At 32.5% G+C, this 14699-nt stretch overlaps 1 non-coding gene across 1 annotated transcript; it reads left to right on the plus strand.

The window, feature by feature from the left end:
- The first annotated feature begins 14100 nt into the window (after nt 1–14100).
- LOC121205197 (small nucleolar RNA R71) lies at nt 14101–14207 on the plus strand. Its single transcript, XR_005900282.1, has one exon. It is a non-coding gene; the product is annotated as a small nucleolar RNA R71 (small nucleolar RNA).
- The last annotated feature ends 492 nt before the right edge of the window (nt 14208–14699 follow it).

Below are 14699 nucleotides of genomic sequence, written 5' to 3' on the forward strand. Positions count from 1 at the left end.
GGACGTTGATGTAGGGAGCGGGGGATAGCACGTAGGTGGTCCGCACGGGAAAATTTGCCAGTCAGCACGTGCAGTCACATGACCAGATTTAATGCTTCCTTAGAGTCAAACACGTTTCAGTATAATTCCCCCGATTTATAGTCTCAAAATCACCGCTGATTACAGCGTTTTATTTGTTGCTTGGGCGACCCCACCAGTGGTTGGACCCTATCTGCCTTCGCCACCCTTCAAGTTGTAGGGCTAATTTAGCTTTGAAGTGGTTTAAGATTTAAATGCTTACAATTATTATTAAAAAGTATTTTTAATAAGTAAGATATTTATTTTAGAGGTAATAAATATGTATTTAAAATAAAGTTTAAATTAGTTAATATTATAATATTTTAGTAAGAATATAAAAATTGATTTGATTTAATTTGTTTTTAATATTTTAATATATAAAATATAACTTTTAAATATTCGCAATTAATATTAATATTTATAAAATGTAATTTAAATATATAAACTATATTTTAAATATTAAAATATAACAAATAACAAATTAAATATATATAATATTATATATTTAAAATAAATTTCAATAAGAAAGTAATTAAATACCCAATATAAATATTAAATAAAATACTTTATAAAGGTTAAAATTGGCTTTTGCTCCTAAAAGTACTTTTGCAAAAAGTAAAAGTTAAAAAAAACTACTTTTGACTCCAAAAGTTATCTATTTAGTATTGCATATAAAGCAGTTAAACTATAATTGCCTTTCATTATATAATTAATTACAAGTAAAATTTCGTTCTATATTATGAGTAAAATTGCATTTTATTTTTTTACTTAAAAAATGAATAAATTAATCATTTTATGTTAGACCGAATAATAAATTAATAATTGATGTGCCATGTGAACGTCATGTTGACGTGCAAGGACTGATTTTTAAAAGTAAAAAAAAGATGAAATTTTTAATAAAATAACTATTTCACACTTTGATCTAACATATAAAAATTGAAGAGGTAAAATCCAATATTATTCTTAATACAATAACGAGATTGAACTTGATTCACATCAAACTATTTGTAAAAACATTTTAAGTTAAGTAAAACATAAATTTATTCTTTTAACATATAATTCAAATTAAACAATGGGTTTATCCAAAGGTGCCTTGGGTTGGGTTGATGTAATATTCACACTTTTCCTATAATGAAGTTCTTTTTGTCTACTTCCGGTAACGACTTCTTTTTCTGTTGTTCAAATACGACCTACATATTTACAATGCCGACTTTTTTGACTAGCTTCCCAATTACTTACATGACAATATTAATCTAAACGTTTTTTAATACCATTTTACCAAAAACAGAAGGTTTCATAATAAAATAATGTAAAAAATGTGACAGATATATATGGGAATGTTATTTTTAGACCGCCACCTCGACTTTTATGAATATCAATGTACTTTAAATGTGTTGACCAAATAATTGTTTTAAGTACAATGGGGTCAAGCAAATGAGTAAGGAATTAGACATTGAGATACTATTCAAAATTTTGAAACCCTAACTATTAAAGTACGATCTCCACATTAAAGGGTGTACAGGTCCTATTAAAAATTTTGAATAGCTCTAGCGATTAAAGTATTTTGGAACGATTGTGTAATATTAAAATTGATCTCGATACCAATAGGTATTGAGGTCTTTTCACAAATTCCAAAACAATCAAATTCTAAAATGGACTTTTAAAAGGTTAAAATATATTGTTAGTCCCTACGCTTTGATAAAATTTGAGATTTAATTTATGTGTTTAAAAAATATTTAAAAATAAGTTTTATTTTTTATTTTAAAATCCTAGTTCAATCATCATTATCTTTGGCCGTTTTCAACAAATTTTGTTAACTTAGTATATTTATTTTCTGTCAATCATATGTCACATCATATGAAGATAACTTAATTAACATGAGAAGTTGATAAATTTTGACGAGAAATACTAAAAAAATTAGTAATTGGATTAAGATTTTTAAATAAAAAAATAAAAGACTTAATTTTTAACTTTTAAAGTATATGGACTAAATCCTAAATTTTATAAAAGTACAAAGACAGACAACATATTTAACCCTCTTAAAATAACAGAGAATCTCAAAAATTCAAACGAACTTTGCCACCCAAAAAGCTAGAAAAACTTTAATCCTATAACCTACAAATAGCTCATCCCAATTTTTTTTAAAAAAAATCCATGTATTCTTTACTATTCTACATACACATTAAGCTTTAAATTTAAAATTCAAAATTCTACAATAGTTGTTGTGGAAAATTATTTATTAAAAGTGTTTTGTTGCACGGTGGAATTTAAAAAATTTTCATACAACCTGAATCTTTGCTGTGTTATTTATGGTAATAAATTTTACCAAACTTAGTATATGCGTTTCTAGACTAACGAGACTTGCCAAATACAAGCATGAATCTTTTTCACTATCCTCAAACTCTTGGTTGCTAAGAGAGTGAATTATTATCATGAATCAATCACAAAATGAAACCTGTAACTTTCTAGTGGGGAAACTTTGTTTTCTATGAAGGAAACAAAAAACAAAATTAATGTCTCGAATACTCACGAAAATTAGAATTTATTTGTAGTTGAATAAAATTTCCTAAATTTGATAAAGTAATATTGTCTCACTAATGTGTCTATTCAACTATTCCATAGTCCCTTTATATAAGGAAAAATTACAAGAGTTCTTGACAAGAAATAAAGGAAAATGATATTCTAATAGAAAACCTAAAGCCCCTCTAAGACTCAATATGGGTGGGTGGCACACATATTGGGATACCCAGGTATCAGTACTTGGCTCTCTTATTTCAAGAATTTGGCTACTAACTTATAGGTATCGATACTCAGGTGCAATATGGTGCAAAAAGGTGATAAAGGGCAAACAAAGGAAGATCATATTTAAATTGTTCGACTTGAGAGAAATATTCAGATTTGACCTGAAAAGAAGAAACCAAATAGATTCAAGAAAACAAGAAAAGAAAAACTAAAATAAGAAATTTATGAATAAAGAATAAATATTCAAAATAATAAATAAGATAAATGATAGAATAAAAATTAAAATATGGATCGAATAAACCGAAGAATATGATGGATAGACTGATAAGTGTCCAATTGAACCCTTTGAGATATAAACCCCAACAAACTCACGTAATGGCTCTAATCAACTCTCTAAGAAATCATCTTTGGCAAATCAAAGGATGAAGAATGAATTACCATAACTTCATAAAGCAAATTGAGAAGAAAACTGCTTTTAAAAGCAACAAGAAAGCAATCTTGCTCAAAGAAACTAACTTACAGAATTGAAATTTTTAATAATAAAAAAAACAATTGTATTCCTAATGAACAATAAAGGGACCTCTATATAGGCTAGCTAAGTATATCCATATAAAACTCTCAAGTGTACTTAAACTCTTTCTAAACAAAAAGTAGTTTTAAACTTAATTTTCTTATTGACTAAGAGATATAAAACTCCTAAATAACTTAAAATACTTAAAAAATATCTTAAATCCAGAATAAATAAATAATAAAATAGTAAACCTAATAAATACAATATTGAATTCATATATAGTAAAAATTAAGCTTAAAATCGAATCAAATATGATTTAAACACGAATTAAAGGCCCAAAAATCGTAATTTCTGTAAAAATCCCATCCAAAAATTCTATTCGTGCAATCTTCACTAAAGTGGTCATAATTTAAGCTCCTGAACTCGAAATCGAGTACTTCTAAGTGTGTTTTGAAGTTAAGAGATAGATCTTCAAATATTGCAGGACATCTCAACCTAGAAATGCTTGGATCCCATCTAAAAGTTCATTACAAGTTGACTAAGTTTTCAAACTTGAAAATTGGCATATTCGGTGAATGAAATTTAATTTTTTTCTCCCCATCCATGCAAGTATTAATAAGACTGTCTTCTATTTTCTTTGATCTCTAGAAAGACCTGTAATAGGTAGGCAAAACTCTAAGCTAAAGGGTATCATTTACTCCATTGCAATCATTACTTTCTAAATACCAAGTTGTTTTCCAATAGCTAAGCACTTTACCACCCTCTTGATCTCATACTCACTCCATTCCTCTTATATCTATTGCCCAAGCTCTAAACATTCGACCATACCATTATCCTTATACTTAAAAAACTGAAGAATAAAACAAGTAACTGAACTTTTAAGCACTGGAATTATACGACCCAACACTAACTCCTTTGCTCGCTTGGTAATCTTAGTAAAAAAGAAAACAACATCTGGAGAATATATATCGATTATTGTGCCCTAAAAAAATCACCATTCCCGATAAATATTTTATTCCTAATATTAATGAATTGTTAGATGAATTACAAGGGCTACAATCTTTTCCAAGATCGATTTGCCTTTCGACTACCATTAGACCCGATTAAGCTAAATCAAATAGCCAAGACAGCATTCAGAACACACTTAAGGCATTATGAATTTGTAGTCATGCCATTTGGTCTCAATAATGCTCCATCAACCTTTCAAGTTGCTATGAATGATCTTTTTAAGCCTTGTTTCGGGAATTCTGTAATAGCCAAATTTTAGTGAAATCGGAACAGTGGTTTTGGGACCACAAATCCGAGTCAAAAATAAAATTTATTTTAATTTTATTACATGGTCCGTATTATGTTATAAATGTCATGTGAAAATTCTGATAAGAAAATTTTACCGATTATGTGTTTATTTACAGATGGACTAAATTGCATAAAATGCAAAAGTTGAATTCTAGTGGCTAGAAGAATTAAATAGCTATGGAATTCAAAACTTGATGTCCTTATATGATAATGAGACCATTAAATAAAAGTATGTAGATATTTTGTTGACTCATCCATGGAAATTTAGAAAAAGGGCAATGACTAAATTGGAAATTGAAATAATTTAATTAATTAAAAGATTATTAAAGAATTATCATCTTACTTTATATCATCTTCAACCCCAAAATACATAGAAACCCTAGGAGAGAGAGAAGAAACTTTCTTGGCTTAATTAAGTAAGTTTTCTTGTCACGTTTTTAGTAATTTTGATATTTTTGGAACTGGGATAGCTTAATCTATCTATTTGGGGGATCAATTTGAAAAGTTACCAAAGTATGGAAATTAGGTCATGGATGAATATGCTAAAAATTTGAATTTATGGTAAAAATAAAAGGTTTTGATAGATAAACAACTTTTATAAAATGATTTTTGATGGAAACATGATTTAGGGACTAAAATGTAAAGTTGTAAAACTTGAAGAAATTTTTTGAAATTTATAGAATATATGTGCTGTAAATTGTATATTGAAATTTTGGTTAGGCTTGGAATAGGGAGTAAATTGCATAAATTTTATTTTTCGAGCCTAGGGACGAAATTAGAATTTATGGAAAAGTTGGGAGCAAAATGGTAATTTTACCTAGGATGTAAATTGAGTCCACTTGAATATGAAATGTGATAAATTGATGAATAAATTCATTTATATAGATCCAGACAACACAAATTCGAGGTTAGACCGAGGAAAAGAAAAAATTTCAGATTAGTAGATTTTTAAACACGAACAAGTGTCGATGTAACACCCCTAACCCGTATTCGTTGTCGGTTTGAGGTTACGAGGCATTACCGAACAAATCACAGCTTCCGAACATTCGCATATTCACACAGGTCATATTAATATATATATAAAGAAAATGGCTGATCAAATTTCAAACATACATTGTTAATAATAATAATGCATATACGAATCATATCTCAAAGTTATACAACATATATATACTTCGAATCATAAGCGTATCACTTTAATGGTATTTGATTATCTAAAGAAAATCAAACATTTTTCTTCATCACTCTATTCATGCGCATATTGAACCAAATAAATCATATCATATGGCTTTTTGTATATTAACATATGCGATAATATCAACTACACAAAATGGTCAAGTTTAACTTTTAAACATACTAGTCATATACGCATATTACTTATCAAGTATAACCCAATTTGCATGCTAAGTAATATGCCTATAATGCATTTACACAACCAATCAATTCATTATATAATCAGCCATGCAAATTGACTTCTATATAACAATTAAAAACATACATATTCTTGCCATTATAAATCGAACCTAGATAGCCAATTACCATGGCCGAACATACAACCACTTATATAAATAAAACAAAGTGATACAAATTTATTTTTACCATTACAAATCATAAAAAAAATGACCAATGCATACGGCATCACCAATATATATATACATACCAAATACTTATATTGCATACTTATCAATATGAACCTAAAGCCCTAGCCGAATATTCATATACATATTATCCACCATTTCCAAACCAATTCATCAATGCAATCATACCATTACAAACCAACTCAAAATAACCATATTTATTAATCAAATACCTATAGCATTTCATGGTGCTCACATAGGAAATACAACTAAATTCATTATTAATATATATATAACTAAACACTTAACCACATGATTTAATCACCATTATCAAATCATAAAATAGCTTATAACCATTATCTATTGATCACGTGATTTCGTGATAGGTTTTAAATATTTATAATTAATCGTTCTTGAAACTAACTATTATCACGATATAGGCAACTGTACCTATCGAACAGTAGTATAGTTTTAGCAAGACCGGATTGTCAAACCCAAAGGAACTAAAAGTAATAGTAATGACTGTCTTTTTATTATCTAGCCTAGGAATAAAGAGGTTTTGTTTTTAACTAACTAATTATCTAAAATAAGAACTTATAGAGAATAGAATTGGGGAATTGCTTTTGGGAAAATCGATTGAATTAAGACAATACCTAAGAAAAATCCACCTAGACTGTACTTGTTATTCTGGCTCTGAATTGGACGATTTATTCATTTAACTTGTTCCGTAGAGATCCCTAAGTTATGTTATTATCCCTATTCAAGACTAATAACGTCTAATCCCTAGATTGAATAATTGAGACCTTTCTCTAATTAACACCCTAGGGTTGCATTAACTCGATCTATGGATCCCCTTATTAGGTTTCACCCTAATCCGGCAAAATCTTGTCACCCTATGTCTAGGCGCGCAAATAGCTCTGCTTAATTATGACAAATGTACTCTTAGACAGGGTCTATTCCTCCTCTGAATAAGAGCTTATCTTGAATCAATATCTTGGGATATCAAAAAAAGAATTAAGAACACATAATTAAGAATAAGTTAAATATTTATCATACAAGTCAGAAATAATAACAAGATTCGTTATAGGTTTCAATCCCCTTAGGTATTTAGGGGATTTACTTCATAACTAAATAAGAAAACATCTCAGAATAATAAAGAATACAAAACATAAAGAAAACCCAAAACTCTTGAAGGGGAAATTGAGGAGAGATCTTCAGTCTTGATGGTGAATCCGGCATCTGAGATGGATCAATCGGCTTCCTTGGAGTAATTCCTTACTCCCTACTCTGTGTCTCGTCTTTCTTTTTCCTTTAGGGTTTATTTATAGGCTTTAGGATGCCTAAGAGCCCTCAAAAGTGGCCTTTTCTGAATTGGACTCAACTTAGGCTCGACAGGGACACCCCTGTGTGACATGCCCATGTGCGATTATTTCAGGCCATGTTTGTAACACCCCTAACCCCAAGCTGTCACTGGAATAGGGCTATAAGGCATTACCGGACTTATACAATAACATTTATACAAAATTGAGTCATAAACTTTACATTCCAGATCAATTCTTATCAAATTTCATATTAAAGTCCTTAATATGGGCCTACGGGGCCCTATATATGTTTTAGAAGTGATTTGAGACTAAACTGGGAACTTTGGAAAATTTTCCTTGAATATAGGGGCACATGGCCGTGTAGCTTGGGACACGCTTGTGTGGCCTGGAACATGCCCGTGTGCTACAGCCGTGTGATACACAGCTAGCTACTGACTTAAGCCCACGGCCAAATGACACACCCGTGTGTCAAGGCCGTGTAATATTTAGGAGGTTATTGAGTTTCTTACAAGGCCATAAGGCACGCCCGTGTCCCCTGACCGTGTGGTACTATATAGGCTTGATTTAAAGCCAATTTGCCACCCCTTTTAGAGGTAATTTTCACAAGCCATATTATATAACATTTATACCTAAAAATTTTCAACCAAATAATTATTTCAAGCCAAAACAAGTATATTTCATTTTCCAATCATAAAACATCACATTCAACATAGTTTGCATACTTAATTATTCATATAATTACATTACTAAATCAAATCCTATACATGCCATATAAACCAAAAGTTATTTAACAAAATCTACCGGAGTAAATTTGGATAGTGTGACCCTTGATGTAGATCCAATCCTCCGTATGTATATAAGTCAATCTACAAAACAAATCACATACACAAGTAAGCTTATAAAAGCTTAGTAAGCTCATTGGCATAATAACACAAATCTTACCAAACACTATACACAATTATATATATTAGTTAAACTATTTCATCCTGCAAATCACAACTTCATTAATAAACTCATTTGAATAATTTTCATGATGTAATTCACGAACTTAATTCTTTTGGGCCCATTTCTTATTTATTTCCATTGTCAAATTAGGGAACAATAGTGGAATTGAGTGCTTCATTATCACACTGCCATAGTAAACTATGGACTTTCACGTTGTCACACATCACACACCGAAGCCATAGCCCTGCCATGGTTTTACACGGATCACATATCATACCGATGCCATATCCCAGATATGGTCTTATACGGAATCACATTATCACATTACACCGATGCCATAGCCCAGCTATGGTCTTATACGGGAGTATGAATCACATTGTACCGATTCCATAGCCTACCTTTGGTCTTATATAGAATCACATATCACATCTTTTCCATCAACCCCTTATGGTCATAAAATGAAAGCACTCAAACCATTGTTCCAACTAATTTGTTCTTAGTGTTACACATTATTCATTAGTTAATACAATTCAATCATAATATTTTCATATCAAACATTGAACTTTACCATATGAACTTACCTGGGCTAATTTGTAAAAGTCGTAGAAATTCAGGGACTATTCTTGAATTTTCTCCTTCCCACGATTCGCTTCGTTTTCTTGATATGTAATAGAAATGTGAGAGACCAGCTTAAAAGAACCCTTCAATGGTGTTTTTGCTGGAGAAGATGAAGAAAATTGAAGAAAACTCTAGATTTTTACTTAATATATCATATTTTACAATTTAATAATTACCCAATTCCAATTTTGCCCCTTGTTCACACTTGATTTTTATTTTTCCAGCACACACCTGCCATCCAGCCCAATAATAGGTGTTTAATTGCCTATTTAGTCCTCCTTTAATAATTACTAGAGCTATTTAATCACATTCCACAATTTCACACTTAATTCAATTTAGTCCTTTTACCGGATTGATTACCGAAACTTTAAAATTTCTTGACGAAACTTTAATTCTAACTTATTAACACTCTATAAATAATTATAAAAATATTTATGGCTCATTTTATGAATTCGAGGTCTTGATACCTTGTTTTTATCTTATTTAATCTACAAATTTCTTTTAATTCATAATTTCACTAATTCGAAATTATTTCTAAAACCACACTTAACTTTTACTTACTAATATCTAAACTCATATGTCGGATTTAGTGATCTCAATTCACTATTCTGATATCACTGAAATTTGGGCCGTTACAATGTTCGAGCCTGTTAGAATGGCACGGGCATGTGTTCTATCCATGTGAGTCGTGCTGCGATTCTGCCAAATTGACACGGCCGTGTGGGCTGCCCATGTGAGGAAGTCCAGGCCGTGTTGATTTCATACTTTGGCCCATTTTCTCCGTTTTTGGCCCATTTCTCATCCCTTTCGCTCTCCTATGCTCTCCTAAGTATAAAACATGAAATTAAAGCATTAGGAGCATCGAATTCTCCAATTCTAATGGGAAATCATCCATAAAATGCGTTTAACATGGGGTAAAAATATGTATAAATTACAGTTTATCAAATACCCCCACACTTAAGCATTTTCTTGTCCTCAAGCAAAATTCTCAACTCATAATCAAAATAAATTCTTTTCAATTTATAATTTATATCGATAATATCTCAAAATAATCCATAGGTAATCATACATTGAGAATTCAACTAAAAGAACATAAAAGTTTCAAACATTCCAAGTTGAATATTTAATCATGCAAACATAGGTGTCTCCCCTGATTTAAGTAATTACCATTGATTCAAAATATCATTGAGTTCACATCTTTACTACAGATTCACTCAAATCACTCGAGGTGTTTAAGGACAATAAATGAAGCACTCAATAGTCAATAATGAAAAGTAATTACCATAGGCTTGCATGAAAATAAAATCTCCACCACTATAAATTGAGATGAAACATCAATCAAAAGGTCTTTAGAAGGTTGTAACGAGGCTTGGTTAGGGGGTATGGTCACAAGCTAAAAGAAAGGGTTAGAATCGAGATTGAATTGAAAAATTGCCTAACTAGAAAAAGGGTTAATCATCACTTGCGTACAACAGGGCTTTTTCTCAGAATATGAAATTACTAATGTGTATACGTTTTTTTTAAGAACAAGTTAAATAACATAGAATAACTATTAAGAACAAGACATAGCTAAGCAATTTCTTCAACTCAAATCTCGACAAAAGTATAGATTAATTTAGGGGATTTCAACAATAATGGGTTAAAGGTTAATATTAAGGGTAATACAAGAAATGGTTTGTTAGGCTCAAGGGGGTTTACTAGGGGTTAATCGTGGAGGTAGGCTTTTCATGGCATGAGTGGGTTAATCCTAAGTGCCTTAATCATTTTGACATATCAAATCAAATGGTGTGGTCTTGACATGCATAATCAAGCAAGTTCTAGAATAACAGTTCGATATTGACGCACTCAAAGCAATAATAAAAGTGAGCATGAAAGAATTAATAGATGCTCAAAAGGCTCAAAAATCTCACAAAAATTATGGCTTTTTGAAGTTTAAAACTTGTGAATTCTAACTCAAAGTAATACCTAACTTTGGGGAAACAACCTATGATTTTAAATTCTTAAAAATCAACTAATCATGCTTGATTCTCTAATGTCTTAAAGTTTAAAAAATCAATGCATAAATCCCTATGTTTTAATTCAAGATATATCAATCAAAATCATAAATCAATTAAAATTTATCCTAAATACGATATGAGAGCTTTCTATGAGAACAAGACAGTCATTCAGGGATTTTTCTAATAATGAAATAAATACCCCTCCCACACTTAAGATGTACATTGCCCTCAATTTAAAAAGATAGATATTAGAATATAAAAATAAGTGAAACTTCCTGAGTGAAAAATGGATGAAATTCCTGGATTAGCAAGAGCGAGTTATTGGAAATAAAGCTGGAGGGCAAACATGATTCTGAAGAACAAAAGGAGAATTTGGGGAATAATTTGGTAGTAATCATAAAGATAAGCCGTGTTTAAAAACAAAAGAATCTTAAAAAATTAATGAAAGAAAAATAAAATAAGATAGATAATCTAATAAATTTTTTTTTCAAGTGGCACAGCCAGTTCACACACCTGTGTGGATCGTGTCCAGCCCATGTTTGTCGCGAAGTGAGATATCGTCACATGGCCTTAGGGAACGCCCTTGTGTCTAGGCCGTGTGGCTATATGATCATGTTAGACGACCGTGTGTTATATAGTTCGCTTCTCTCACGATCATGTAGCTCTGCGCATGTCCGTGTTATTTTGTCAGTGTTGTCCACGGGTGGTAGACACGGGCGTGTCGCACGTCCATGCTGTTTTAATAGGTTCACCCATGGTTCTTTCACATGGGCATGTCGCACGCCCGTGTTGTTTTGGCAGGTTCGACCACGACCATTTCACACTGCCGTGGTGTTTTATCGTAGCCCGTGTTGGGGAAATCTTTTGCCCTGTTTTCACATGGCCCTAAGTACACCCTTATGTTTGGCCGTGTCTTTGTGGAAAAACCTGTATTCAAGATCTTCTATTAGTAAGTTAGGTGTTAAATACTAAAATTTAAAGAAATTAATATTGTTAGTGCTCGGGTTGCCTCCCGAAAAGCGCTTATTTATAATCTAAGCTTGACTTACCTCTCCATTGAATGGTCATGGTGGTTCGAGGAGTTTATACTCCTCATTCTTGCTATCATTCTCATCAAAATAAGGTTTCAGATGGGTGTTGCTTACCTTAAAAGTTTTGAACTTGGGATGACTCACCTCGATTGTATCGAATGGGAAAATGCTAAGTACCGTAAGAGGGATTTCTTCATTCGGTGTGGTAGTGACAATGTAAGGATCTGTGGCATCTAATACAAATTTATCTCCAACCTTAAGTTGATGTGGGAAGGTGTTGAGCTCGTTCTGGCGTAGTTTTGGTTTACCATGTGTTCTCGGTTTATGCATCCGCCATTCATCTAGTTCCTCGATTTGTAGCCTTCGATATTCATGAATAGGTCCTCTACTATTGCTTGAGAATGACTCATGTTCTTCCTTCAGACTCATTTCCTGCAAAGTAGGTTGTACCATATTGTCAGTGTTAGTAGAATGGGTTAAACGATCACCTTCAATTTCTGATGTGTTGCCAGAGCTGCGAGCTTGAAGGGTGATTGTTTCGTCTCCCACACGAAGTGTGAGTTCACTTGTGCCAACATTAATAATTGTTTTAGCAGTTGCTAAAAAGGGTCTTCCTAGAATTAAAGGAGTGTTGCTATCCTCTTCTATGTCAAAACAATGAAGTCCACGGGAAATATAAATTTATCGATTTTAACTAGCACATCTTCAATAATACCCCTAGGGAATCTTATAGTTTTATCTGCTAATTGAATGCTTATCCTAGTCTATTTGGGTTTCCCAAGACCTAATTGCTTAAGCATTTTGTAGGGCATGACGTTAATACTGGCCCCTAAATCAGCTAATGCATTATTAACATCTAAACTACCAATCAAGCAAGGAATTGTAAAACTTCCTGGATCTTTTAATTTGTTTGGTAGCTTATTTTGCAGAATAGCTGAGCATACTGCGTTTAGCTCCACATGCGACGCCTCGTCTAACTTCCACTTATTTGCTAAAAGCTCCTTTAAAAATTTCATCGCATTTGGCATCTGTGATAGAGCTTCAATAAACAGTAAGTTAATGTGTAATTTTTTTTAAAAGTTTAAGGAATTTACCAAATTCTTCATCTGAGCGGTCTTTCCTCGTTGCGTTGGGGTATGGCACACAAGGTTTATATTTGACATTCACTGATTTGTTTTTAATATGACCTACCTCACCTTGACCCTTACTTACCACAGTTTCTTGCCTCGATTCTGGTTTAGGCTCAACGACTCCTTCTTCATCTTGAATATTAATTGCGTTGAGCTGTTCCCTTGGGTTGAGTTCAATATTACTTGGCAAGATACCTTGTGGTCGTTCGGAGATTAGTTTAGAAAGCTAGCCTATCTGAGTTTCGAGCCCTTGGATTGACACTTGTTGATTTTTAAATGCCGTTTCGGTATTCTAAAAATGGGTTTCTGATACCGAGATAAACCTTGTGAGCATCTCTTCAAGGTTCGATTTCTTTTCCTGTTGATAAGGTGGCTGTTGGTAGCCCAGAGGTGGTCGCTGATTTCCTTGGCCTCCCCATGAGAAATTTGGATGGTTCCTCCAACCTGCATTATAAGTGTTACTATATGGATTGTTTTGAGGTCGAGGATTATTACCCATGTAATTTAATTGCTCGTTATCCATGTTGTGGCCATAAGGTTGGTATTCTGAATGGCTTGTTCCACCTCCACTTGCTTCGCATTACATTACTAGGTGAACCTGTGAAGAACTGAGAAAACCATCAATTTTCTTATTCAAGAGTTCTACCTGATTAGAGAGCATGGTGGCCAAATTGACGTTATAAACACCGGCTATTTTCGTTGGCTTTGTCCTCATGACTTGCCAATGATAGTTATTCAATGACATCTCCTCTATGAACTCATAAGCATCTTCAGGTGTTTTACTATTGATGGTTCCACCAGCAGCTGCGTTAATAATTTGCCGAGTTGAAGGATTCAGGCCATTATGGAATGTTTGAACCTGAAGCCAAAGGGTAACCCATGGTAAGGGCACATTCTCAAAAGATCCTTGTATCTTTCCCATGCATCGTAGAGTGTTTCTAAATCCATCTGCACAAAAGAAGATATATCATTACGTAATTTAGCCGTTTTAGCCGGTGGAAAATATTTTAATAAAAATTTTTCGGTCATTTGTTCCCAAGTAGTAATTGACCCTCGTGGTAACGAGTTCAACCACTGTTTAGCTTTGTTCCTCAATGAGAAAGGGAATAACTGAAGACGAATGGCATCGTTAGAAACGCCATTAATTTTAAATGTATCGCATAGTTCCAAAAAGTTTGCTAAGTGAGCGTTGGGATCTTCATCTTGCAAACCATCAAACTGAACAAACTGTTGTATCATTTGAATTGTGTTAGGTTTCAGTTCAAAAGTATTTGCAGCTACAGCAGGTCTAACTATGCTTGATTCAGTTCCTGTTAAAGAAGGTTTAGCATAATCATACATAGTGCGTGGAGTAGGATTTTGATTAGCCGCAATTGCAGGAGGTAGCTGATTGTCTTGGTTTTCAGCCATCTCTTCGGTTGGGGGTTGAGTATCGTCTTCTTGCTCGTTCTCTGTGTATCTTAGGCTTCGCCT

The sequence above is a fragment of the Gossypium hirsutum genome, chromosome A08 (genome assembly GCF_007990345.1).
Source record: "Gossypium hirsutum isolate 1008001.06 chromosome A08, Gossypium_hirsutum_v2.1, whole genome shotgun sequence".
Classification (NCBI taxonomy): Eukaryota; Viridiplantae; Streptophyta; class Magnoliopsida; order Malvales; family Malvaceae; genus Gossypium; species Gossypium hirsutum.